The 27,400-nt window shown below is 47.9% G+C and overlaps 1 protein-coding gene across 3 annotated transcripts in view; it reads left to right on the top strand.

Annotated features, from left to right (window-relative positions):
* Positions 1-545: 545 nt before the first annotated feature.
* SPNS3 (SPNS lysolipid transporter 3, sphingosine-1-phosphate (putative)) overlaps positions 546-27,400 on the top strand; it is a 64,278-nt gene continuing 37,423 nt past the window's right edge. Inside the window, exons 1-4 of one of the 3 annotated variants that reach the window (XM_065909636.1) lie at positions 546-714; positions 1,964-2,068; positions 18,999-19,190; positions 24,724-24,789. The gene's annotated coding sequence lies outside the window, so the exon portion shown is untranslated. Of the gene's footprint in view, positions 757-1,963; positions 2,069-18,988; positions 19,191-24,723; positions 24,790-27,400 lie in introns of those variants that run through there. The other 2 variants (XM_065909637.1, XM_065909638.1) reach the window with 2 other exon arrangements.

Below are 27,400 nucleotides of genomic sequence, written 5' to 3'. Positions count from 1 at the left end.
GCTCAGTCCACTCTGGGTGAGAAAACTGAAGCTCGGAGACGTGAAGTGACTTGTCTAAGGTCAGCGAGTAAGGCAGGCAGAGAGGAGGAGTCCCAGCCCCCACCCGACAACTCCAAGTTCAAGTTCTCTGCTCATCCGTCTCAAACCACCCTCTTCCCGAGCAGGAAAGCAAGAGTGGGCTTCCACTCCGCAAGTCACAGGGAGGAAAAAAGTCCCAAGCGGCCGAGGCTTCCAGGCAAGGGAACAGCCAAGATTTGGTGCAAGAAAATTCAAAGCGATTTCGAAACCGAGCGTCTCTTAGTAATAACAATACCAACCCCAGTCATATGCATAGCTCTCGGCAGTTGACAAAGGGTGTCCCCGAGACTCGATTAGAATAACAGAGAAAGCAGATGGGATAGGGACCGCCTGCAGGACCCCAGGCAAATTCCGGGACTCTTCCGGAATTTAATCCGGGAGTGGGGCGGAGGGAAAGGCGAGGAGAAAGGGGAGGACGGGAAGTGGGAGGAGGGGGCGTGCAGCCTCTCAGCAAGACTTCCTGGAACTTGGGAGTTAGAGACCTAGACCGCCCCTCCCCCCACCAGCCCCCCAGGCTCCGGATGCGGATCTGGGCGATGCCCCAGGGGGCGTGAGCCTGTGGGGATGATCACTTCTGGACTTTTCCTGCTGGGCTGTGTCCCGGTCTGTGGTCTGAGCCAGCAGCTGAGGTGACAGGTCAGATTTCCATGGGAGGGGACTGGGAGTCCGGCCTGAAAGGTGGGTCACGGACGGTGGGTCAGGAAAGGCTGGCTGGGAGGGTTGGAAACCCCGCGCGGGCTGGGTGGGGGTGGGTGGGCGGACAGAGGTTGGGGAAAATATGGTCAAAACGAGACTTCTGTAAATTAAACCTTATTTTCCCCCTTGACTCACAGGATCTTTACAGATCTTACTCACGTTCTCACTTGCAGTTACCAGAGGCTGCTAGATACTTGAGTTTTGAATAGTTTTTTTTTTTTTTCTGTTTAATGAACCCTGTGCTGCTGATGGGGGAAGGGTTTAGGGTGGGGTGGGGTTAGAAGTGAGGGGTGAGCTTTAGACTCCTAGGGGCTTAAGGAGCGCCAGGAACCTTCCTGAAGCTTTTCCCAAAGGTAGAAAGGAGGAAAGGAAGGGGAGGGAAGGGAAGGAAATGGAAGGGAAGGTGTTCCCTGAAAACTGGGTTTGTCCCTTGGTGGGTGTCACAACCAAGCCAAGGATCAGAAGGAGGGATTTATTACATGCAGCAAGTAAGGAAAATAGGGGGCATCTCCTCCAAAGCAGTGTCTCCCCAACAGCAAAATTGGGGACGTTTTGACCTAAGGTCAGTTCAGTTGCTCAGTCGTGTCCGACTCTTGGCGACCCCATGGACTGCAGCACACCAGGCTTCCCTGTCCATCACCAACTTCCGGAACTTGCTCAAACTCTTGTTGGTGATGCCATTAACCTAAAGGTACATGCATATTCATGAGGGGGCTTGAGCAAAGGAGCATTCAGCATAGAATTGGGGCCAAGGGTGACAGAGTTCACGCTGAAGGTGATTGAACTCAGGAGTGTCAACGTCATCGTTCTATCTTCCACCTGGATGGGGGCCTTGGTTCCTGCAGAACTCAAAAATATATTATTACGTATATCCCCTGAGGAACCAGGACCCTGCCCCAAGGATATATTACGGGGCGTAAACAAATGCAGCCTGCCTTGTTTCTGGCTTCCCTGGTGGCTCAGATGGTAAAGAATCCACCTGCAATGCAGGAGACCCAGGTTCAGTCCCTGGGTTGGGAAGATCCTCTGGAGAAGGAATGGCTACCCACTCCAGTATTCTTGCCTGGAGAATCCCATGGACACTGGAGGCTGGCGGGCTACAGTCTACGGAGTCACAAAGAGTTGGACACATCTTAGCAGCTAAACAACAATAGTGTCAGGAAATTCATTCCTGGTTCTCTTTCTCCAGGGATCCCTTAACCTATCTGCTTACAGAGGGAGAAAGAAAAGAAACAGAGAAAAGAAGAAAAAATGAGACAGAGAGAAGAAGGAAGAATGGAAGGAAGGAAGACAGGTGATTGTGGATATAGACAATCTTCCCCTCAATTTCTGTTTCGATAACTTTACTTTTTTTTCTTAATTTTCTCTTCTAAGCAGCTGTGTTCAAAGTGTACTCATGTTAAGCTGTTTAGAGGGCAGTAGAAGGTACACTGATTTGACGCCCCCCACCCCAAGTTAAAAGGGGCTTCCCAGGTGGCTCAGTGGGTAAAGAATCTGCCTGTAATGCAAGAGACACAGGAGATGCGAGTCGATCCCCCGGGTAGGGAAGATCCCCTGGAGAAGGGCATGGCAACCTACTCCAGTGTTCTTGCCTGGAGAATCCTATGGACAGAGGAGCCTGGTGGACTGCAGTCCATGGAGTCGCAAAGAGTTGGACACAACTGAATTGACTGAACACTCAAGCACTTCATTCCCAAGTTAAAAATTTATTTCAAATCTGTTGCAAAAGGAGATACTTTGAAAAAAAAAATCTAGTGGAAAGATTCCCTCTAGGTAAAACATCCAATATGACAAAAACTGTTAGAGAATCATTGTAGCAAGCTGACTTTAAAAGTCTGGGTAAGTGACCTTAGCCTGTTTCCCAGATGGAAGATAGTTATGTGCACAGATCTAACTTGCTGGGAAGGCCTTCATCTCAATAACATCTACTCAAACATTTTTTCCAGGAATGCTAATGACCAAGGGGTCCAGGCACTGTGAGGTCATCCTCAGGTCCAGGCAGGTCCCAGTCCTCGGGTCTCATCTGTAAAAGGTGCCCTGGAGGACATGGGATAACCGGCAGGCCAGCCAGTGCTGTTTGCTGGGGCTTGGCCCTTGGGACAGCCATACGGGAAAGCCTGTAGGCAATTTCCGCAGATCTCTACGTAGTACCTGGACAACTGGGCTCCTCAGCACATTGCCATGTCCAAGAGAATGGGGTACCTGAACAACTGGGCTCCTCAGCACATCACCATGTCCAAGAGAATGGGGTACCTAGGTCCATCAAATGATGTGTCATGTGGGACTTCCTTGGAGGTCCCATGGTTAAGACTCCAAGTTTCCACTGCAGGGAGCACAGGTTTGATCCCTTTCCCACAGGTTGGGAAACTAAGATCCTGCATGCCCAGAGGCATGGCCAAAAAAGAAATAAAAATTGATGCCAAAAAAATGCATAATGAACAACAACAAAAAAGATGCAGGCGGCACTTGGTCCCATCAAAGTGAGAATTATGTCTATTTATATACCAATAGCATATACCAATGGTCTAAGAAGCATTGAATTTGGTGACTTCTGAGGGACTTCAGATGTGAGTGACTGCTGTTTTATTCTATTGTTATTTTCTTTTTTAGCCACGTTACTTGGCTTGTGGGATCTTATGCCCCAATCAGGGATGGAACCGTCACCCCTTACATTGGAATCTTAGAGTCTTAACCTCTGGGCCACAAGGGAAGTCCCTGAATGATAGCCATGTTAACATCGGTTGTAGATGATACATGGAACTCTGGCAAAATAAACCCCAAGGGAGAAGATTCAAGGCCTAGGCACACGTGGAGGTTATTGTGCACACTCAGTCACACCTGAGTGTGCACAGGCATGGGCAGGCACACATGGGTTTGTGTGCACACTCACACATGCACATATGCTGCAAATAATCCTGCAGGAAAACCCTGACCAGGCCAGTGATGGTTGTAGTGAGCTGGGCAGGGAGATGGGGGGAGGGGGGTGGAGGAAAGGCAGGAGAGGGGAGGGGAGTCCTGGGGGCCGTGTGGGTGGAGAGGCTGGGCTGCATTTGGGGACCTCAGGTGGTGCAGCAGTCCCAGTTGCCCTTCTGGGAACTCAGTCTCTCCCTGGCCAGCTAGAATCAAGCCTCTCCTTGGGGCTCTGCCCACCAGCAAAGTGTGCAAAGTGTGGAGCCAAGAAAATGCCATTCATTTTGAGTGATGGAGTCAGCTGGTAGTTGGTTGGCACTGGTCCCTTGGGTTGATTTAGACATGTGTCCATCCCCTGCCCCCACAAGCCTCTGCAGCGGTGCCAGGGATGCCTGCAGGCAGATGAGTGAAGGCGCTTCCACTGATCTGGAGCACCCGCTTCCTGAATCTCTGGCCCTGTCCCTTGTACTCCACCCCCTCCTTACCTGCGTCCTGCTGACAGCCTGCAACCCCCCACCCCCACTTCTTCCTGCTCACTGTCCTCCTTGACCAGGATTCCCACTCAACTGAGGATTCGGCTGTATGCCATGAACTGTCGTCTCCTAGAAGCCCCAGAAGCTGGTTTCCATGTTTATCTTGGGCCGTGTCCCTGTGCCCATGGGGACAGGGGTTCAGAATTGCTGAGGCAGACAGAAACCACGTGCCATTGATAGCTTAGGACACAACTGTGGTCAAAATCAGCACACAGGTACTTTTTAAAAGCATCACATTTAAAAAGGCACCACTTACTGGTTCCTGTTCTGGTTCAACTTCAGGAATAGCCCCCAATTACACAGGCATGTTCACCCACATACAGACACACGTGAGTGTGCATAGGCGCATGTGGGCATGTGTAGAATTGTGCAGGCACTAACAGAACACATAAACACTCACAGGTGCATCTGTTGTCTCCAGCAGCTCACTAGGCAAGCGCTCTTTCAGCTCTATCTCTGTACCACTCCCTGAAGGGCAGAAACTGCCAAGCCCAGCTGAAGAAAAAAAAGGGGGGGGCATAAAGGGTCTGCACCCCATTGAGAAGGCATAGCCTTCAGTAGCAGTTCTCATCCACCTTTGGGCAGACTTTTCCAGAAGGGAGTAGTTAGGGTGATGGCCTGAAGTTGGCTCTTCTGGGCTCACAAGAGCTGTGTATTTAGTGATGTTGCAATTTTAGTGAGTTTTTAGCTGAGATTGGAGTATTTACACCATGGCAACTGGCAGATGCTCCAAGTCCCCCTCCCCACTCAATGGGTTGCTAAACATTTCCTCTGAACACAACTGGAACAGGAACAGAGTGACCTTATTTCCCGCATTCCCGCATAAGCTCTTAGCATGACCTACTGTGCCCATCACGGGCAGAAGTGCTGGGGGGTAAGGGCGGGGAGTGGGAGGGGGTGAATGTGGAGAACAGATATTTCTACACCTGTGGGTGGGCTGGGTCAAGTGGAACAGGGGCCCCACCCTCCAGCCCATGATGCACCTCTGTACGCAACAGCTGTGATTATACCCTTTGTCTGGAAACCCTTTCCTTCTCTATCACAATCTGACCTTCAAGGTGCAGCTGGATCCTGCTCGCTCTGGGATGGTTCCTGGATGGCCTGCAAGTCGTAGGGATGGTGTCCGGAGTCCAGCCAGGACCCCGACTCTGCTGCTTACTAGCTGTGCAGCTTTGGGGTACTTAACCATGCAGAGCCTTGATCCCTTTCTCTATAAAACAGGAGTAATGGAGGGGGGAGATAAATTAGGAGTTTGGGGTTAACATGTGCACTCTATATAAAATAGATAAACAACAAAGACCTACTGTATGGCATGGGGAACTATACTCAATATCTTGTAATAACCTATAATGGAAAGTGTTAGTTGCTCAGTTGTGTCTGACTCTTTGTGACCCCATGAACTGTACCCAGCAGGCTCTTCTGTCCGTGAAATTCTCCAGGCAAGAATACTGGAGTGGGTAACCATTCCCTTCTGCAGGGATCTTCCCTACCCAGGGATTGAACCCGGGTCTCCTGCATTGCAGGTGGATTCTTTACCGTCTGAACTACCATGGAAAATAATCTGAAAAAGGATATATATATACACACACACACATATATATAGGCTTCCCAGCTGGTGCTAGTGGTAAAGAACCCTCCTGCCAGTGCTGGAGATATAAGAGATATGGGTTCGATCCCTGAATGGGGAAGATCCCCAGGAGGAGGGCATGGCAGCCCACTCAAGTATTCTTGCCTAGAGAATCCCATGGACAGAGGAGCCTGGTGGGTTATAGTCCATAGGGTGGCAAAGAATCAGACACAACTGGAGTGACTTAGCTTGCATGCATGCATATATATATATATATATATATATATATTTATATATAACTGAAAAAGTGTTGCTGTATACTTAGAAAAACAAGTTAACTGTACTTCAATTAAAAAAAAAAACTTTCAAAACAACCCAAAAAACTTGTTACTTCCCTGGCAGTCCAGTGGTTAGGACTCGAGCTTTCACTGCTGAGGACACAGGTTCAGTCCCCAGTTGGGGAACTAAGACCCTGCCAGCCACATGGCTTGGCCATTAAGAAAAGAAAAACCTTCCAAAAAATACGAGTAATGATGTTTATGCCAACACAGTGTGAGCTTTGAGCAAGGCCACCTGTGGGACACACATGGCGCAGGCTGGCACAGAACTAACGTTTGATAAATGGCTGTTCCTTTTCCCTCCTCCCGTCCAGTCCGTGGCAGATTGCAGACACCTCTGATTAGCCTGAGTCACAATAATTGTAAATGCACCAACTTGGCCAGATTGGCTGTCAGATTGGATTATAAAAAGAGCCCAGATTCATGCTGTTTACAAAGAGAAACATCCAAAGCAAGGATATGGAAGGTTGAAAGTAAATAGAAAATATTAACCAAAAGAAAGCTGGTGTATCTCTGCAGATATCAAGCAAACTATTATTTAGGACAAAAAATATTTATGAAAGGGGAGAATGGATACATGTATATGTAGGGTTGAGTCCCTTTGCCGTTTACCTGAAACTGTCACAACATTGTTAATTGGCTATACCCCAATAAAAAATAAAAAGTTAAAATAAATACTTATGGGGAAAAATAAGAATGTCTACATCATAATTCTAGGAGTAACCTACTAAGATGAAACAAGTCACCTTAAGACATATAGAACAAATATCAAGAATGACAACCCATGGGAGAAAGGGAAAAAAAGTTTTGCAAATCATGTAGCTGATAAGGGAGTTGTATCTAGAAATTATAAAGGACTCTTACAACATAACAATAAAAAGACACGGAGGGAATTCACTGGAGGTGTAGTGGTTAGGACTCTGCACTTTTACTGCCTTGTGTGGGGGTTCGATCCCTGGTTGGGGAACACCCCACAAGCCACATGGCCAAAAATAAAACAGAAAACAAAAGAACAATAAAAAGACAACCCAGTTTGAAAATGGGCAAAGGATTTGAGTAGACAGTTTCTCTGAAGAAGATATGCAAATGACCAGTAACCACAATAAAAGATGTTCAACATCATTAGTCATGAAGGAAGTACCAATCAAACCCCCAGGAAATAAGATACAACTTCACACCCACTAGAATGGCTAGAATCAAAAAGGCAGATAACAAATGTTTACAAGGATGTGGGGAAATCAGAATCCTCGAATGTTGCTGGTGGAAATGTAGAGTGTGGCAGTCACCGTGGGAAACATTCTGACAGTTCCTCAAACTTAAATATGGAACTGCCATTTGACCCAGCAGTTCTGCTTCTAGGTATATACCCAATATATTGAAAACAGGTTCACACAAAAACTTGTACATGAATGCTCATAGCAGCATTTCTCACAACCAAAAGGTGGAAACAACCCGAATGTCAGCCCAACTGATGAATGGATAAACAAGTTGTAGGGGATCTCTATGATGGAATATTATTCGGGTATTAAAAGGAATGAAGTACCGATCCAGGTGAGGACATGGATGACTCTTGAGAACATTATGCTTAGTGAACAAAGCCAGATACATAAGGCCGCATGTATGATTCCATTCATATGAAATGTTCAGAACAGGCAAATCCATAGAGACAGACAGTAGACTGGTGGTTACCAGGGCTGGGGTAAGGGGTAGAAGAGGGAAGTTGGGGGGAATGCAGAGTGACTACTCATGTGTACAGGGTTTCTTTTCACGCTGATAAAATTTTTATTTATTTATTTATTTTTGGCCGCCCCATGCAGGATCTCGGTTCCCTGACCAGGGATTGAACCTGGGCCATGGCAGGGGCTTGCGAAGCCCCAGAATCTAACCACTAGGCCACAAGAGAACTCTCTGAAGAAATGTTTTTGTTTTTGATATTTATTTATATTTGGCTGCACTGGGTCCAGTAAAGATACCACTGGGCATGTGGTATCTTTAGTTGTGGCATGTGGAATCTTGTTCCTGACCAGGGATCAAACCTAGACCCGCTGCATTGGGAGTGCCGAGTCTTAGCCACTGGACCATCACAGAAGTCCCTGGGAAAATGTTTTAAATTTGTTTCCTCCCACCCCACTTCTGCAGCAGTGGAAGTGTTTGACCTAGAACCTGGACAATGAGTCTATACCCAATGGACAGATTGGAAGACTGAGTCCCCGGCCCCAGGGCACTTGCCTGGCTGGCCTCTAGTAGGTGTGTGTTGACTTGGAGTGTTCTTGGAGACCCTCTTAATGAATGGTGAGCTCATGGTTTAGCCCTCTGGTGCGGCCTTGTAACGACTCTGCCATGGAATCGCTTCTTAGCAAAGCTGTCGTTAGCGACACCTGGTGGTCACTGACCATCATAGCTCTGATTTGCCTTAAGGGCTATTGGTCCTTAGAGACAAAGAGCTTACTCAGTCACATAAATTTTTTGGTGGAGAAAGCTCAGAGAATAGCACTGTCCTGCCTTCAGTCACACAGCAGTTCATTCCTTTCTTTATTAAAATGTGAATGAGCACGGTCTGAGTGTCAGGTGCTGGTGATGACAGCAGCTGCTTAAGGTAGCGGGGAAGAAAGAAGAAACAATCAGTGATAGGAACCGTGCAGTGCATTAAACTGAAGCTGGGACAGAAAGTGACTGGGTGACTTTTTTTTTAAGTTGAATTATAGAGATTTACACTGTTGTGTTACAGCAAAGTGTTTCAGTCATACACACACATATATATACACATACTTTTAAAAAATGTTCTTTTCCATTATGGTTGATCATAGGATGTTAAATATAGTTCTCTGTGCTATAAAGTAGGACCTTGTTGTTTATCCATTTTATATATAAAAGCTTCCATCTGCTAACCTCAACCTCCCTCTGCATCCTTCCCACAACCTGTCACCCTGCAGTCTATTCTCTGTGTCCATGGTTCTGTTTCATAAATAGGTTCATTTGTGTCTTATTTTATTTTTTGGGTGTGTTGCAAAGCACTTGGGATCTAGTTCCTTGACCATGGATAGAGCCTGCATACTCTGCTTTGGAAGCATGGAGTCTCAACCACTGGACTCGACCACAAGGAAATCCCTTGTCATATTTTATATTCTACATATAAGAGATATCATGTGGTATTTGTCTTTTTCTGATTTACTTTACTTAGTATGATAATCTCTAGTTGCATCCCTGTTGCTGCAAATGGCTTTATTTTGTCTTTTTTTGTGGCTGAGTTGTATTCCTTTGTATATGTGTGCCACATGTTTATCCATTCATCTGTTGATGGACATTTAGGTTGGTTCCGTGTCTTGCTGAATCATATGTTAATTTTGGGCTTCCAGGTGGCGTGGTGGTAAAGAATTAGCCTGCCAGTGTAGGAGATGCAAGAGACTAGGGTTCAATTCCTGGGTTGGGAAGATCCCCTGCAGTAGGTAATAGCAATCAACTCCAGTATTCTTGCCTGGAAAATTCCATAGACTGAAGGGCCTGGCAGGCTCCAGTCCATGGAGTCACAAAGAGATACGACTGAGCACACACACACACACATACACACACACACACATGATATTTCTATTTTTAGTTTTCTGAGGAACCTACATACCATTTTTTTTAAAACAGTGGCTGCATCAACTTACATTCCCACCAGTAGTGTAGGAGGATTCCCTCTTCTCCACATTGAGTGACTTTTTTATTTTTCAAAAATTTATTTATTATCTATTTTGGCTGTGCTGGGTCTTAGTTGTGGCTTGTGGGATCTTCGTGGCAGCCTGCATACAGTATCTAGTTCCCCAACCAGGGATCAAACCTGGGCCCGCCTGCATTGGAAGTATGGAGTCCTACTCACTGGACTACCAGGAAAGTCCTTGGGTGACTGTTTAAAATTGAGTAGTCAGGGGGGGCTTCCTGGAGGAGGTGACATTTAAGCGGATGTCTTAATAGGAATGAGCTGGTTGTGCAAAGATCTCAAGGAACAGCATTCTGGGCAGAGGGGATTAAGTTTCTGAAATGAGGATGAGCATTTGTGTCTGAGGGACAGAGAAAGCATGACTGTAACAGGGTGGGCAGCAGGGAGGGAGATAAGAGATGTGGGGTCAAGACAGCAGAGTCAGATCACTAGATGCTGAATTCAGGGAAAGGGATTTGATTTTACACTGTGTGTGTGGAGAAACCTTTGGAAAGTAGACCCCCCCACTCCCAGTGGTTTACTCAAGCAGGGGAGTTACCTAGTCTGATATCCATTTTACAAAGATCACTCGGGGGCTGTGTAGCTTGTGGGCCAGTGAGGCAGTGGTGGAAACAGAGGGGTCAGTTCACATCCCACTGCGGTGGTCCGGGTGAGGGATGGTGGAGATGAGGAGAAAAAGGATAGATTCAAAATGTGTTTTAAAGGCAGAGGGGGAAGGACTGAGTATGGGGGATGAAGGAAGAAAAAGGCTCATCTGGTTTTTTACTTGAGCATCTGGTGGATGATGGTGCTTTAACGGTGTGAGACGACTGAGGGAGGAGGAACATGGGAGCAGGAACCAAGAATCCCATTTTTTTAATGTTTATATTTATTTATTTGGCTGTGTATTTATTTATTTATTTGGTCTTAGTTGCAGCACCTGGGATCTTCAGTTGCTACCTGTGGGATCTAGTTCCCTGACCAGGGATAGAACCTGGGCCCCCTGCATAGGGGACGCTCCACTGCTTGATTGTCTTGACTACTACCTCCACTAAAATGTTGAGTAGAAGAGGGGAGAGCAGACATTCTAGTCTTATTCCTGATCTTGGTGGGAGGGAACATCCAGTCTTTTGTCATTAATTGTGATGTCAGTTGTGGATTTTTTTTCATAGACGTACTTTTTCAGAATGAGCAAATTCCTATTCTCAGTTTGAGTGTTTTAAACAGAAAATGGTGTGGGATTTGCTAAACACTTTTTATTTTACATTCATTGAGATGATCATGTGAGTTTTGCTTATTGATGGGATGCATTACATCAGTTGATTTTTCAGATATTAAACCAATCTGAGATAAATCCTGCTTGGTCATGGTGCATAATCCTTATAATTAAAAATATTATTGTTTAAGCCACTAAATTTGGGGGTAATTTGCTAAGCAGCAAAAGATAATTAGTTCAGGCTGCCTAGTATGGGGCTATGGGCTCCTTGCCACCTTAGCTGCCAGGTGACTGGGCTCAGGAGTGGGGCAGTTAGGTTCTCCAGTATCTGCTCTCTCGGGTAGCCGTGAAGGCCTTGTCTCTCCAGTGTCTTGGTGGTGGGGTAGTCTCACGTGGAGCCAGGAGCCAAGGACATGTTCTTCTCTTTGGTGGCATGAGTGTTACAGCTGGACACGGGATACCTACAAGCAGAGCTGGAACTAGAACCTAAGCCACAAGTCCCTGCCTCTCCAAATTCTTTCAATGAAAGTCATGACTCAGCTTGAGTTTCATCTATGTCCTCCTGTTGCTTTCAGTTACACTTGAATACATGAGGAAGACAAGTGTTGTCTATTTGCATGAGGGCCTAGGTGGTCCCTGGAAAATACTGGAGTGTGTGGCCATTCCCTTCTCCAGGGGATTTTCCTGCCTCGTTGAACCCAGGTCTCTGGCATTGCAGGCACACTCTTTACCGTCTGAGCCACCAGGGAAGACCCCAATGCCTGGAGAATAATTTGCCTTAATTAACCAGAGTCAGGGCCTCCAGCTTAATTTTTTTAAATTTTTTGACTGTGCTGTGCGGCATGTGGGATCTTAGTTTCCCGACCCAGGATCGAACCCATGCCCCTTGCAGTGGAAATGCAGAGTCCTAACCACTGGGCCACCAGGGAAGTCCCAGGGCCTCCAGCTTGATGAGGGCAAACCTCCAGTGCTGGAGGGCAGAGTGATGCTGCATAGGGCTCCTGCCCACCACTTGGATTGTGCTCTGCTCCTCAGACCCCAGTCCACACCCAAGGGGGAGGGAGCTGTGAACACTGCTACAGGGATGGCTTCCCCAGGTCCCAGAGAGGTGCCCTTGTGTGCAGAGAGCTCCTCAGTGCTCTATATTTGGGAGAAACATTTTACACACAAGAAAGTCTCCCTTTGTATGATCCCCACAGAAGTGTTTGGGGTCATGTTTTCAAAAAGGAAGAGAGTTCTAGCTATTTGCTGGTAAAGGCTAGAGTGACAGAAATACTGCTGCCAACGATTACTCCCAGGCTGGTGCAGCTGGGGGCCTGAGAAGCAAGTTTCATTCACTCAGTCACAACATCCATTTTGTCTTTCTTCTCTGGTCAAGGCCAGGGTCAGACTCTGGAGAAGGCAGGCAGAGTGCCTTTCCTGTGAGGGGCTTGATGACCCACAGGGAAGACAGACAATCTCAGTAATGAACAGTAAGTTTCATGGTAGAGATAAGCCAAGCCTGAAGGCTTCCTGGAGGAGGTGACCTCTGAGTGGAGTTTGGAAACACCAGTAGGAGGTCGCATCATGAGGCTGATGGGTGGATATTGAAAGCCAGGCATAGGGGAAGTTGAGAAAATTATCTTCCTTTTTTTTTATCCGTCTTCTTCCACTTCCTCTTCCTCTTTCCCTTTTTTCTTGTCCTTCTCTTTTCCCATCTTCCTTTCAGTTTGGCAGCCTCCCTCAGCCTCACCCCACCCCCAGTGCAGGCCCACCACTCACCAGGGCTGGGTCCCTATTAATTGCTAGTCCTTATATTCATAGATTCCGAGGGAAAGAAGGAATTTTCAAAACTGCTCCCAAATCAAGAGAGTCCTGGTCATCCAGTGGTTAGGACTTGGGGCTTAGGACTTGGTGCTTTCACTGCCAGGACCCAGGTTTGATCTCTGGTCAGGGGACTAACATCCTGCAAGCCAAGTGGTGTGGTCAAAAAAAAAAAAAAATGAAAGAAAGAATCAGGAGAGCCCGCATGAAGAGGGGATGTGGGCCTGTGCAGGCACAAAGTCCTGACTTTCTGGTGTAGCCGTACCCTTGTGACATCAGCAACCCTGACCCCTGCCACACATACACCCTCCCACCCCAGCCAGAAGTACAGTTCATGGTCAGCCATGTTTTTCTTGTTTTGTTTCAAGCGTTATTTTTTGGTGTGATCATAAAAGCTATCCATGCCACTGCTTCTTTTTTTTTTTAAATATTATTACATAAGCTGGATACTGCAGAAAATTTAGTATAAACAAATAAGCTAGTAAGATAGTATAAGGATTTCCCTGGCAATCCAGTGTGGTTAGGACTCAGCATTTTCATTGCTGGGGCTGATTCAAACCCTGCTCAGGGAAATTGAGAACCTTCAAGTTTGGCCAAAAAAAAAAAAAGGAAAAATTATAGCATAAAGGAGAGGAGCACAGAGTTCAGAGTCAGAGGGGGCAGTTGTTTAGCCTTTTGGGGGCGGTTTCTGTGTCTAAAAGAGAACTATAATTATCATACCCAATTCACAGGTAGCTGGCAGGACCCATCACATGGAAAGTACTATGTTAATATTTGCTATTATTACAATTAGCAAGTAAGGAAAAAAGAAAAGAAAGGAAAAATAGTACCTATGAATTTAGGCGCCTGAGCTAAGTACTGTTAACCCTTTGGGATATATGCGTCTATGCTTTTGCCCTGGGTTTATGGTCGGTTCCATAATGTGGGATACAATATGATCACCGCTCTTATTTTCCCAGCTGATCACTCACAGGGCACGTGTCTCATTAGCAAGCAGTCCAGGATCTTGAGTCCACCCTGAAATTTCCATGAACTAACTTGGCTGCTTACGCAAGCCTGAAATAGCTCATGGGTGCTGTTGCTTCTTACGGCCACAGGGTGTCGCTGTGGGAGCCTGGTCCCAACCTGTCCCGAGGACTTGCTGGTGAAGGCTGCCCTTGCTTTTTGAAAATGGGCTGAACTCAGCTAGGGCCTCCCCAGGCTTGACATCTCAAGACTGTGGCGTTCAGTGTACAGCAGCTCTCTTTCCCGTACACTTTCCTGGAAAAGGGAACGGCTACCCGCTCCAGTATTCTTGCCTGGAGAATTCCATGGACAGAGGAGCCTGGTGGGCTACAGTTCATGGGGTTGCAAAGAGTCGGGCCCAACTGAGCGACTAACATTTTCACTTTTTTCCCACTAGTTAGGGTGACCACTAGCTTCAGGAGCCCCGGGTTAGGACAGTGTTTCCTTTTCTCTCTGGGAGCCCACACCGGGGGCTTGTTTAAACCCTCCAAACATCAAGGGTTACATGACACCCCCTTTTCCTGGGAGTGTGGTTGCTCAGTCCCTCTTGGTGGAGGGCACCGAGGTGGTTAGCCATCTGCGAAAGATGTTGTTGGCTCATCCAACGGCTACTTTCCTTCCTCTTCTTCACCAACAGAGGCCATCTCATCCGGCGCCCACCTTTCCAGCTTCTCATGCAGCTGGGTCACGGACGTTGACTCAGACCTTACTGAGGGGTCGTGAGGAACTGCTGGCTGGGGATTTCTAGGGAAGATTCCCTCCCTGATAAATACGCATAACCATCTTTCAGGAGACATTTCCTTCCTTCTTATATGTGAAAGGTCAAGCCTACAGATGAAGGCTGAGGTTTCCAGCCTCCAAGAGGATCTCCAGGTAGCTTTGCCTCCTGGTTATCTGTGCCCTTGAGCAGTCCTGTCCTACAATGAATCAGGGCTGGCCTGTGTGACAGGTTAGAATGCAGCAGAATGCAGACTTAGAAAGTGAAAGTTTTGAAAAAAAGTGAAAGTTTTTCTGCCCCAGTTCCTATCCAATTGCTCCCTCTGAAGGAAACAAGCCACCACGTTGTAAGGACACACACATGGGCACACATCCCACTGTGAGGACACACACGGGCACACACCCCACTGTGAGGACACACACGGGCACACACCCCACTGTGAGGACACACACGGGCACACACCCCACTGTGAGGACACACACGGGCACACACCCCACTGTGAGGACACACACGGGCACACACCCCACTGTGAGGACACACACGGGCACACACCCCACTGTGAGGACACACACACGGGCACACACCCCACTGTGAGGACACACACGGGCACACACCCCACTGTGAGGACACACACACGGGCTCACACCCCACTGTGAGGACACACACACGGGCACACACCCCACTGTGAGGACACACACAAGGGCACACACCCCACTGTGAGAACACACACACACGGGCACACACCCCACTGTGAGGACACACACGGGCACACACCCCACTGTGAGAACACACACAAGGGCACACACCCCACTGTGAGGACACACACAAGGGCACACACCCCACTGTGAGAACACACACAAGGGCACACACCCCACTGTGAGGGCACACAAGGGCACACACCCCACTGTGAGGGCACTCAGGCAGTTCTGCAGAGAGGAGCCAACAGCTAGCACCAACTTGCCGGCCATGTGGGGGAACCTCAGGGGTCCTGGGAAGTGGACCCTCCAGCCCCAGTCTGGCCTTCAAACGAGTGCAGCCCTGGGTGGCATCTCTCTTCACCTCACAAGAGACTGACTCAGAACACCCAGTAAGCTGCTCTCGAATTTCTGACCCATGGAAACCATGAGGGATAATAAATAACTATAGTTACTTAAGGGCTTCCCTGGTGGCTCAGTGGTAAAGGATCTGCCCACAGTGCAGGAGACGTGGGTTTGATCCCTGCTTTGGCAAGATGCCCTGGAGAAGGAAATGGTAACCCACTCTAGTATTCTTGCCTGGAGAATCCTGTGGGCGGAGGAGCTTGGTGGGCAACAGTTCATGGGGTTGCAAAGAGTCGGTCATGTCTTAGCGACTAAACCACTACCAACCATAGTTGCTTAAAGCCATACGTTTGTGGGGATGTTATACAGTAAGAGTGTGTGTGTGTGTGTGTGTGTTAGTTGCTCAGTCGTGTCCGACTCTTTGTGACCCTATGGACTATAGCTCCTTAGGCTCCTCTGTCCCTGGAATTCTCCAGGCAAGAATACTGGAATGGGTTGCCATTCCCTACTCCAGGGGATCTTCCTGACCAAGGGATTGAACCCAGGTCTCCTGCACTGGGCTTCTCTGGTAGCTCAGTCAGTAAAGAATCTGCCTGCGGTGCAGGAGACCTGGGTTCAACTCCTGGGTTAGGAAGATCCCCTAGAGAAGGGAATGGCAAGGGTCTTTTCCAGTGAGTGGCCTCTTTGCAAAGAACTGGAGCTTCAGTTTCAGCACCTGTTCTTCCAGTGAATATTTAGGGTTGACTTCTGTTAGGACTGACTGGTTTGATGTCCTTGCTGTCCTAGGGACCCTCGAGAGTCTTTTCTCCAGCACCACAATTCAAAAGCATCAATTCTTCAGTGCTTAGCCTTCTTTATGATCCTCCTCTCAACACAAAATAACTGAACCGTCTTCAATCCTGCCAGCTATGTATGAAGGTTCCAATTTCTCTATATCTTTGCCAACACTTATTTTCTGGTTTTTTAATTGATAAAGCTTACAATTCTAGTCCATACTAGTGGATATGAAGAGCAGTATATCATTGTGGTTTCTTTAAGACACTTAAAAATTATTTATTTATGTATTGGCTGTGCTGGATCTTCATCGCACCACACAGCCTCTTCTTGTTCATGTGGGCGTCTCTTGCTGTGGAGCAAGGGATCTAGTTAAAAGCTTATGTGTGTGCTCAGTTGCTCAGTCACGTCCGGCTCTTTGCGACCCCGTGGACTATAGCCCACCAGGGCTCTTCTGTTCATGCGATTTCCTAGACAAGAATACTGGAGTGGTTCGCTATTTCCTATTCCAGAGGATCTCCCTGACCCAGGGATTGAACCCACGACTCCTGCATTGGCAGCTGCGTTCTTTACCCCTAGCACCACCTGGGGAAGCCCAGTTAAAAGCTTATGTCCACACAAAAGCTTGCACGTGGATGTTTTTTCATCAGCTTTATTTCTTTATTTAGTCAGCTCAAGTTTTTTAAAAAATTTTGAAGTGTAGTTGATTTACAATGTTGTGTTAGTTTCAGATGTACAGCAAAGTGAATCGCTTACACATACATCCACTCTTGTTTTTAGATTCTTTTCCCCTAGGGCCATTATGGAGGATGAGTCAAGTTCCTGAACTATGCCATAGGTTCTTATTAGTTGTATATGTAGTGTGTACATGTCAGTCCCAATCTCCCAATTTATTCCTCCCCTCCCCATCCCCCAGGACCCATGAGTTTGTTTTCTATATCTGTGCATCTGTGACTCTACTTCTGTTTTGTAAATAAGTTCATTTGTATCCCTTTTCAGGTTCCATGTGTAACTGGTATCACATGATACTTGTATTTGTGTCTGACTTACCTCACTCAGTGTGACAGTCGCTCAGTCCATCCGTGTTGCTGCAAAGGGCATTTTTATTCTTTTTTATGGCTGAGTAATATTCCATTATATATATGTATGACATCTTTTTTATCCATTCCTCTGTTGATGGAAATTTAGGTTGTTTCCCTGTCCTGGCTAATGTAAACTGTACTAAAATGAACATTGACGTGCATGTGTCTTTTCCAATTATGTTTTTCGCTGGATATATGCCCAGGAGTGGGATTGCTGGGTCATATGACAGTTCTATTTTTAGCTTTTTGAGGAACCTGCAAACTGTTCTCCATGGACACTGTACTAATTTAAATTCCCACCAACAGTGTAGGATGGTTCCCTTTTCTGTACATCCTCTCCAGTGTTTATTGTTTGTAGATTTTTATTTATTTATTTATTTTTAATTGAAGGATAATTGATTTACAGTATTGTATTGATTTCTACCAAACATCAACATGAATCAGCCATAGGTTTACCCATGTCCCCTTCCACTTGAATATCCTTCCCCCCTCCCTCCCCATCCCACCCCTCTCCATTGTCATGGAGCCCCAGTTTAAGTTCCCTGAGTCATACGGCAAGTTCCCATTGGCTGTCATCTGTTCTACACGTGGTAATGTGTGTTTCCGTGTTACTTTCTCCACACCTCCCACCTTCTCCTGCTGAGCCCTGTCCATAGGTCTGTTCTCAGGGTCTGTGTCTTCCCTGATGCTCCGCAAATAGTTTCTCAGGACCATCTTCTTACATTCCATACATATGCGTTAGTGTAAGATAATTGATTTTCTCTTTCTGACTTACTTCACTCTGTATAATAGGCTGTAGGTTCATCCATCTCATTAGGACTGACTCAAATACTTTCCTTTCTACGGCTGAGTAATATTGCATTGTATATATGTACCAGAGCTTCTTTATCCACTGATCTGTTAATGGACATCAAGGTTGCTTCCACGTCCTAGCCACTGTAACTAGAGCTGCAATGAATATTGGGTTACATGTATCTTTTTCAATTTTGGTTTCCTCAGGGTATATGCCTAGTAGTGGGATTGCTGGGTCATATGGTGGTTTTATTCCTACTTTTTAAGGAATCTGCATACTGTTCTCCATAGTGGTTGTATCAGTTTGCATTCCCACCAACAGTGCAAGAGGATTCTCTTTTCTCTACACCATCTCCAGCATTTATTGTTTGTAGATTTTTTTATGATGGCCATTCCGATTGGTGTGAGGTGATAACTCATTAGTTTTGATTTGCATTTCTCTAATAATTAGTGATGTTTAGAATCTTTTCATGTACTTTTTAGCCATCTGTATATCTTCTTTGGAGAAATGTCTACTTAGGTCTTCCACCCATTTTTTGGTTGGGTTGCTTGTGTTTTTGATATTGAGCTGCACAAGCTGTTTGTATATTTTGGAAATGAATGCCTTGCCAACTGCTTTGTTTACACATATTTTCTCCCATTCTGAGGGTTGTCATTTTGTTTTGTTTATGGTTTCCTTTGCTGTGCAAAAGCTTTTTTGTTTCATAAAGTCCCATTTGTTTATTTTTGTTTTTATTTATAATTGTCCAAACTTGTGAGCCTCCAAGATGCCCTTCAGAGGTGAATGGATAAATTGCAGTCCATCCAGACAGTGGAATATTATTCAGCACTAAGCAAAAATGAACTCTCAAGCCATAAAGCAACATGGAAGAAACTTCAATGCAAATGACTAAGAGAAAGAAGCCAATCTGCAAGGGCTCCATGCCGTACAGTTACAACTATATGACATTCCAGAAAAGGTAAAACTATGGAGACAGTAAAAATTTCAGTGGTTACCAGAGGATGAGGAGAGGGAGGGGTGAACAGGCAGAGTACAGAGGATTTTAGGGCAATAAAATTATTCTGTAAGACACTATAATGATGTGTATGCGTGCTTAGTAGCTCAGTCATGTCTGACTCTTTGCAACCCCGTGGACTGATAGCTGGCCAAACTCCTCTGTCCATGGGGATTCTCCAGTCAAGAATACTGGAGTGGGTTGCCAAGCCCTTCTCCAGGGGATCTTCCTGACCCAGGGACCAAACCCTTGCCTCTGTCTCCTGCAATGACAGGCAGGTTCTTTACCATTAGTGCCATGGACACTAGTTCATAATGATAGGTACAGGTGGTACTCATTTGTCCAAACCCATAAAAGGCACAACACCAAGAGTGAACCCTAATGTGAATGATGGACTCTGAGTGATAATGACGTGTCAGTGTAAGTTCACCAACTGTGGCAAATGTCCTGCTCTGGGCAGGGGTGTAGATAATGGGGGAGGCTAAGCATGTGTGAGAGCAGAGGGGTATATGGGAAATCTAAACATTTTGCTCAGTTTTCTGTGAACCTATGACTGCTCTTAAGAAATAAAATCTATTAAAAAAAATAGTGTCCCTTGTTTGGGTTTGTCTGAGATTCTGTCATGATTAGACTGGGGCCATGCAATCCTGATGGGAATTCTGCCTCTCATTAGTGATGCTATTTTATTTATTTGCCTGTGCTGGGTCTCAGCTATGGCACATGGGATCTTTTAGTTGCAGCATGTAGGGGTCTAGTTCCCTGACCAGGGTTTGAAGCTGGGTCTCCTGCCTTAGGAGCATGGAGTCTTAGCCACCGGACTGCCAGGGAAATCCCTAGAGAGACACTTTAAGAGCATGCCAATATTTTGCCCTTCATCAAAAATCTCCCCTTAAATTTCACATCCATTGATGAGCTTTGCCCTCGGGCTGCCTTCTTGTCGGCAGCCCCTCACTGTCTTTGTTCCTCCAGGTAGGACTTTACATAGGAGCAGGGGTTAACCTCCATTTACGGTCCAGTCCAGTATCGCTCTCCTGGCCAACACCTAGGACCCAGGTTCGAATCCCTCATTCACAGTCCGTCTCGTGTGTGGCAGTCAGACCCTCCCCCAGCACATGGGACTCTAGGAGACTCCTCTCACTTCCTGTCCTGCAAAACTTCTCTTTCTCAGGGCAGCTACCACATCGCAGGCTGGGTCAAAAGGACCAGTTACTCTGGTTGGCGGGCCAGGAGCTCTCTCCCCCCACCTCGAGCCTCAGGGGCTGTGGATGGTGAAATCTCACCGGTGAGGCTGCAGCGGGCTCAGCAGAGACCTGTGATAAGATCCTGAGCGGTTAGGGCAGCTGCTTTGAGGTTGGGTGACTGGGAGACCACAGGAAGTGACTCTGTGCAGAGCTGATGTGCCTTTCATCCTGGCATCCATCCTGGGACCAGAGCTGCAGGCTGGTGAGACTGGCGGCATGTCTGTGGAGTTCAGGCAGCCAGAGGGGCTTCATGGTCAGTCCCCGGGGCCAGGTGGACACTCGAGGGCCACGGACACAGGTCCTCCATCCATGCCCGCCCCCTGGAGCCTGCCCCGTTGGAGAGCTTATGTGGCTGCTGCGGTGCTCTGCTACATCAACCTCCTGAACTACATGAACTGGTTCATCATTGCAGGTGAGGCAGGGGCCGGGCAAGCTGGGCAGCAGCTGCCAGCAGCTGGTGCTGTGTGTCCACAGTGGGCCTCCATCCAGCAAAATTTCTTGTTGTGCGGCGCATCTCTGCTATTCTCACTTCCGCCCCTCCCCCCGGCAATGGTTCCAGGCCAGCCTGAATGGTGAGAGGACCAAACGAGTTCCCAGTGTATGCCCCGACTGAGTGTGCCTATAGCTGTGGGTGCTTGACGGCGGTGGGTAGGTGAGGGCTCTAGGGAGGGCTGGGCCTCAGGCAAAGCTCTGGAAATTCTGGGTGGAACATTGAGGTGAGGTCCAGGTGTAGGACAGGGTGGCCCGGCCCTCCTTCCAAGCAAGAACGAGCTGGCTGCTTGTTTCTGGGGCAGCAGGTGGCGTGCAAACCTTGCACTTTTGGGCCTTCCTTCCTGTAGGCCCCAGGGCTCAACTCACTATCTGCAAGTCACCACCCATTGACTTTTTCGTTCATTTGTTCAAGGTTCAACCTTCTTATTTTTTTATTTTTATTTTTTAAAAATTTATTTATTTATTTATTTATTTAATTTTTCAGTGGGTTTTGTCATCAACCTTCTTTTCTGCCTTGATCATGCACTCATTCAAGATGAACTGAGTACTATGGGCCTTGGGGACCCAGGGGAGGGAGGAGTCATCCTTGTAGCTCCTGAACACAGGAATGACCATCTCATGTGGCAGAGAGAGAAACTTCTTAACAGGACTGACTCCTGCGAGACAGAGAGATGCAGCCAGATGAGGAAGCATGGGTTGGGGGGAGGGTACCTGGGGAGCTCAGAGAAGGTGCCTGCAGCAGCTGGGCTCCCTGAGGCCAGGAGGTGGATTCATCAGTTACCAGCTCGCAGATGCAGAATGAACGTGACTTGGGGATTGCAGACAGCACCAGACCCTGTGGGTGACTGCCTTTGAGGAGCTCAGAGGGACACAGAACACACGTTCAAGTGTCTCTAACCCAGGACAGAGCTGAGAGACCATTAGTTGGATAGCCCCGGGATGAAAAAAAGGGGCTTTTCTGGTGGCTCAGATGGTAAAAAAATCTGCCTGCAATGCGGGAGACCCAGGTTTGATCCCTGAGTCAGGAAGATCCCCTGGAGGAGGAAACAGCAATCCGCTCCAGCATTCTTGCCTGGAAAATCCCATGGACAGAGAAGCCTGGCGGGCTACAGTCTGTGGGGTCACAAAGAGTTGGACACAACTGAGCGAATAACTTTCCCAGGATGAAACACTGAGGGTTCAGGTAGAATTCACAGATAAACACTGAGGGTTCAGGTAGAATTCACAGATGAGGGGCAGAAGGTTTGTGTCATGAAGGCTGAGAAAATCGGTAAGGCAAGGGAATGGGGCAAAAGTGCATGGTCTGATCGGGGATGGAGAGATGGGGAGAAAGCAGGAAATGATTCTGAACGAGTGTTTGGGGCTGGATCATAGGTTTCTCGGGGACCAGGCTGGGAGCTTGCACTTTCTGCTGAAGCAATGGGGAGCCACGGAAAATACTCAAGTGGGGAGACTATAATCAGGGTTGAGGCTCTGATGGAGGCCAAAGGAGACAGGTCAGTCAGGGGCTACTGCGATAGATTAGGCTGAAGCTGAGCAGTCCTGCATTGGAGTAGGGGTGGAGGGCATGAAGAGGAGGGGAGGTGGCAACTGGGGGAATGGAGGTCTTTCAGCCCCCTAGGACTGAAAGGACTTCCTCTGGCTGTGAGAATAGCAGGGCCATGGTTATTGGGTTGAGGGAGGCCCGGGGAAGTGAAACCTTGCCCAGTGCCTGGGGACTGTTGGGGCAGGTGGTTCTCACGCACCAAGAACTCTCTTGTGTGAAGCAGGTCTCTGGGAGACCAGAGTGATAGCAGAAAGATGAAAACAAGGCTGGACCCACACTTGGTCCTCCGGCTGCCTCCAGAGCAGCATGGGGCTCAGAGGAGCCCAGGAGTGGCCAAAACAAGGGGCTGAGTCCCAGTCCCCAAAATGAATGTGATTATAGAGAACTTTTTACCTAGCCATTGACTTAAAATAATTTTCTTTACTTATTTAGTTTTGGCCATGCTGAGCCTTTGCTTTTCTCTAGTTGCGGCAAGCAGGCGCTACTCTCTAGTTGCGGTGCACGGGCTTCTGATTGCCGTGGCTTCTCTTGTTGTGCAGCACAGGCTCTAGGGCACGCGGGCTTCAGTAATTGCAGCTCGCGGGCTCTAGAGCACAAGCTCAGTCGTTGTGGTGCACAGGCTTAGTTGCTTTGCATCATGTTGGATCTTCCTGGACCAGGGATCGAACCCATGTCTCCTGCATTGGCAGGTAGATTCTTTACCACTGAGCTACCAGGGAAGCCCGCCATTGACTTTGCTTATCTGTGTTGTCTCTTTCTTGACAATGAATATATCTAATTCATATAATTAAAAGTATTAAGGGAGAAGGAAAGACATACAAGCTAGTATCTGGATTTTGTGGGAACTGGGTCCAGGGTGAATATCAGAACAAAAATCTCCTATTTGACTTCTCTGTTTCTTCCATCTTTTTTGCCCACTGGCAGGTCTTCAAGGTGTGAATGGCAGGTTTTCTTCTCCACCGTGGGGGTGTTCCTGCAGAGCCCCATTTGTGACAGTGAGTGGGAGGGTAGGCTGCCTCTGGCTGGGATGGTCCCAACTATACAGCCATAGGTGGCTGGGGCCTCTGTTTCTCCATCTGTATAATGGGGACAGTGATACTGATGGCCCTCAGCCATCTCATAATTCAAAGTGATGACAGGGCCAGAGCCTCACAGCTCAGATAAGCAGGTGCCTTGGACCCTGACTAGCTCTGAAATACGACTAGGGACTGACGGGATATCAGCCTAGCAAGATCTTGGAGCAAGAACCTGCAACCCTCAGGGAGGTGGGGCCAAGGTCAGATCTAAGTGGGCCCTATCTCTGAAGCTCTCACAGGCACTCCATGTCGGAGTGTTCATGCCTCTGGAGGAACGTGCTGTGTGTGCACCTGTGCCAGGCCAGGGCACATATGTCTTTGCATGTACATGCTCATGCATGTATATGCATATCTATGAATGTCCGGAGTGTGTATACAAGTAGGGCTGCGGTGTCGCACAGTTTCAGGACTTTCATTGCACCGTAGTCTAAGTGAATGGCTGCCAGTCATTCCGGGGCTTCCCAGGTGGCGTGGTGGTAAAGAATCGCCCATCAGTTCAGGAGACTCGGGTTGGATCCCTGGGTCAGGAAGATCCCCTGGAGAAGGGAATGCAGCCCACTCCAGTATTCTTGCCTGGAGAATTCCATGGACAGAGGAGCTTGGCGGGCTACAGTCCATGGGGTCGCAGAGAGTCAGACACGACTGACTGAGTGACTGAGCACCCCAGCCACTCTGACGATGATGTGAATGGCAGGCCTGCATATGTGAAGATGCACATGTGCCTGTGGGTGTGTCTTTATGTGTACGAGACTGGACTTACACGGCTGTGAGTGCTAGCTCCTGTGTGTGTGTGTGTGTGTGTCTGCTTCTGGGAGTATATATCTCTGGGTGTGCCTGTTTGTATGTGCCTATGTGGATATGCTTGTCTGTGATGCATGAATATGTGTGTGTAGTCCAGGCATGCAGGCTTGTGTGTGAATTGGTATGTCTGTGCCTTTGGGATATGCTGGATCCTGTATTTGTATTTGTGTGTGTGTGTGGTTGTGTGCATGTGTGGGAGAGAGGGATGAGAAGAGTAGGCCTGGGTGCCATGTCTGTGATGAGCTGGTCAGCTGTGGGCCTGTCCCAAATGCAGAGGCAGCTGCCTGTGGAGGCCTGGCAGGCAACTTCCCATTTCCTGAGCACTGTCCATCTGCCCACAGGAGTGCTGCTGGACGTACAGAAGTTTTTCCATATCAGTGACAGCAATGCTGGTTTGCTGCAGACAGGTAAGGAGGGAGTCCCCAGCCTGGGGTCGTCAGTTCACGCGGGGCGGGGGTCTTTTGGCAGGTCCTGTTCCCTGTGCAGCTCCAGCTGCTGCTGGGGGGTCAGTCTGAGCCCCATTGAGTCCCCTGGCGCAGAGGATGAGTGGTGGTTGAGTGGGAGGGACAGTCTGTGTCAGAGAAGGAAGCAATAGAGGCTGGGATTTGGTGCCTGAACAGCCTCTTAGGGTTTGAGGGTGAGTGCTCGGGAAAGGGGGCTTCCTTGGTGGCTCAGCGGTAAAGAATCTGCCTGCAATGCAGGAGCCACAGGAGACATGGGTTCTGTCCCCAAGCTGGGAAGATACCCTGGAGGAGGTCTTGGCAGCCACTCTAGTATTCTTGCCTGTGCGAAGAGTCGGACACAACTGAAGCAACTTAGCATGCACGCACGCTGGGGGAAGAAGGGAGGGAGCTGGGGCTTGAAAAGGCTCCCAGGCTTCAGATCCTGGCTGGGGAGTTGGTCATTCATCCTTCATGTCTATTAAGCTCAGCTTTGTAGCTGGGGTTAGAATTTCTAACATGAGCTTTCTTCTCATGGATCTGAAAAACCTGGTCACTAGGACCCAGACAGACAGACAGTGGACTTCCCTTGCGGTCTAGTGGTTAAGATCTGTGCTTCCACTGTAGGTGCAGGTTCGATCCCTGGTCAAGGAACTAAGACCCTGCGTAGTGCAGCCAAAAATAAAAAAAATAAAAGTAGATTGACAGACAGCGACACATACCCACAGGGGCTCAGATGGGGTCTGGGCCCACTGGGGCCTACAGTCCAGCAGAGGGGAGCAGCCACACCTTCCATTTCAAGGTGGGGGCGGTTGGGGTCACGAGGTGCTAACTTTTCCCCTATGGGTTTCTGGATGGAGACACACAGATGCACACACATGCACCCACACGTGTGCATACACTGTCACAACACAGGATACACATGTGTGCTCTTTACAGTTTTGAGAATCCCTGGACAGATCCTCAAGCCCATATATTTTTTCCCTAAGATAGATCTGCCTGAGAACAAGCATCTGGGTCTTTTTTCCCAGCTCCCCTTTAATATTCACCTGTCCACCATTTTGGGGAGGAAAATACAGCTCTCCCCATTCTGAGTTTTACTAGGGGAGGGTGAGACTTCCCTGGTGGTCCAGCAGCTAAGACACTATACTCCCAATGCAGGGGGCCCAGGTTTGGTCCCTGGTCAGGGAACTAGATTCCACATGCTGCCACAGATAGCCTGAGTACTGAAACTAAGACCTGGTGCGCCCAAATAAACAAATGGAATATTAAAAAAAACAACCCATCAGACAGAGGGACCCCTCAAGCCTGCTGGCTTCTGCTGATAGGGCCTTGGGGGCAGGACAGAGAGAGTGTCGGTGGAACCTGAACGGGGATGTTTGCTCCAGGCCACAAACCCAGGATGGCAAGGCGCCAAGCCTTATCTCCCTGGCCCGATCGCGTTCTCTTTATCTACAACTGAGGATCCAGAAGTGAGATGGTTGTCTCACGGATGGGTATCAACACATCTATTTCAATTAAAAAAAAAATGAAGTTGTTCAGTGGAAACCAAGACACCATTGTAAAGCAACAAACCCCCAATAAAAGTTAATTAAAAAACGAAGTTGACATTTTCATATCTTTCTCACTGACAATCAGTCTGATTTGCCCTATTGATTTCCCAAATGAGGACTGACTTTGCCCATAAGGCTCTATGGTACATGTTTCCCATGAAGTTGATCTGCAGCCCTAAGGACTGATGACAATCTAGTTTAAAAAATACAATCACGGCTGGAAATCACATCCTTTGCAGCTAGTTAAACTTACGATAAAAGATGCCTTAGATGTCAGCTGAAGACATGCAAAGGGTACACGGTTCTACAAATGGAGGCGATGAACAAGAGTTAGATCACTGCTTTAGACGGCAGTCTTTCCCAATTGCTCTTATCTCAGGGCTAAGGTGGACAGATGGTGCTCACCTTCCAGTCATATTGTAGCCAGAGGGAGGCTTTCTAGGCTCAACACCCAGAACCTTCTAGATTAAACAGATAATGGAAGTTAAATCAATATTTCTCTTCCCTGGTTCTTACCATGGCGAACAGGATTTTTACTGCAAGGCCCCTGATAACTGAGTTGTGTGGAGGGAGAAGTTTGTGTGTGTGAGAGAGAGAGGAGAGAGAGGGAGAGAGAGAGAGAGAGAGAAAGCCTGTGAACACAGAGACGTGCCTGTGAGTGTGCAGTGGGGATGTGCATGTACATGTATGTGTTTGAGACTGGATGAAGGGAAGGGTCTTTTCTGCAGAAGTAGCCCAAACAGGTATGTGGGAACGGCAGTGAGCTTGGAGGCCTGACAACCAGGCTTGTCCTTGGTGACTTCAGGTGAGTCTTCTTACTTTTCTGTGTCACCTCAGCGGTGCATACTGGAGGAAATTGATGGCTCAGAGGGCTCAGTGTAGCTATAAGAATGGGGTGGGAGGCGGGGTGAAGCAGTGGTCAGACTCCCACCCCCCCACCCCCCACCCCCGCCCCACTGCAATGGGACAGAGTCGCTGCTGGAGTTGGTTAATTGATTTACAATATTTAAAACAAACACTGATGT

Source organism: Muntiacus reevesi, chromosome 18 (assembly GCF_963930625.1).
Source record: "Muntiacus reevesi chromosome 18, mMunRee1.1, whole genome shotgun sequence".
Lineage (NCBI taxonomy): Eukaryota > Metazoa > Chordata > Mammalia > Artiodactyla > Cervidae > Muntiacus > Muntiacus reevesi.
Note: the sequence above shows the minus strand (reverse complement) of the source record. Positions and strands in the feature narration are given on the sequence as shown.